The sequence below is a fragment of the Gavialis gangeticus genome, unplaced genomic scaffold, assembly GCF_001723915.1.
Source record: "Gavialis gangeticus isolate Ggan-Ray unplaced genomic scaffold, GavGan_comp1, whole genome shotgun sequence".
NCBI classification, from domain to species: Eukaryota; Metazoa; Chordata; order Crocodylia; family Gavialidae; genus Gavialis; species Gavialis gangeticus.
This window is the reverse complement of record NW_017728994.1, coordinates 70,454,456-70,454,720: the sequence shown is the minus strand read 5'-3', so window position 1 is coordinate 70,454,720 and position 265 is coordinate 70,454,456. Positions and strand designations below refer to the sequence as shown.

General features: G+C 64.2%; 1 protein-coding gene across 2 annotated transcripts in view; it reads right to left on the bottom strand.

Moving 5' to 3' along the window:
• The window catches only part of DOCK1 (dedicator of cytokinesis 1), a 599,368-nt gene that overhangs the window by 445,023 nt on the left and 154,080 nt on the right, over positions 1 to 265 (bottom strand). The window lies entirely within an intron of this gene.

The following is a 265-nucleotide window of genomic DNA, read 5'->3' as shown; positions in this document are numbered from 1 at the left end:
AGAAGGGCTATGGGGGGGGGGGGAGGCTGTAGGCACACAAAAATTTGCTGTAGCCTCCCCATACCCCTCTCCTCCCAGCACTGCTGCCATCATCTGGGCCCAAGCGCATGGCCTAGACCACGTTCCAACCCCCCACCCCCCCACACAGTTCCCAGAGGGGAGATCTTAGCTGCACTTGGGCCAGGTAGGCAGTGGCAGCACTGGAAGGGGGGTATCAGGGGGCTATGGTGAATTCTGGGGGGCTTGCAGCCCCCCCCCCCCCCCC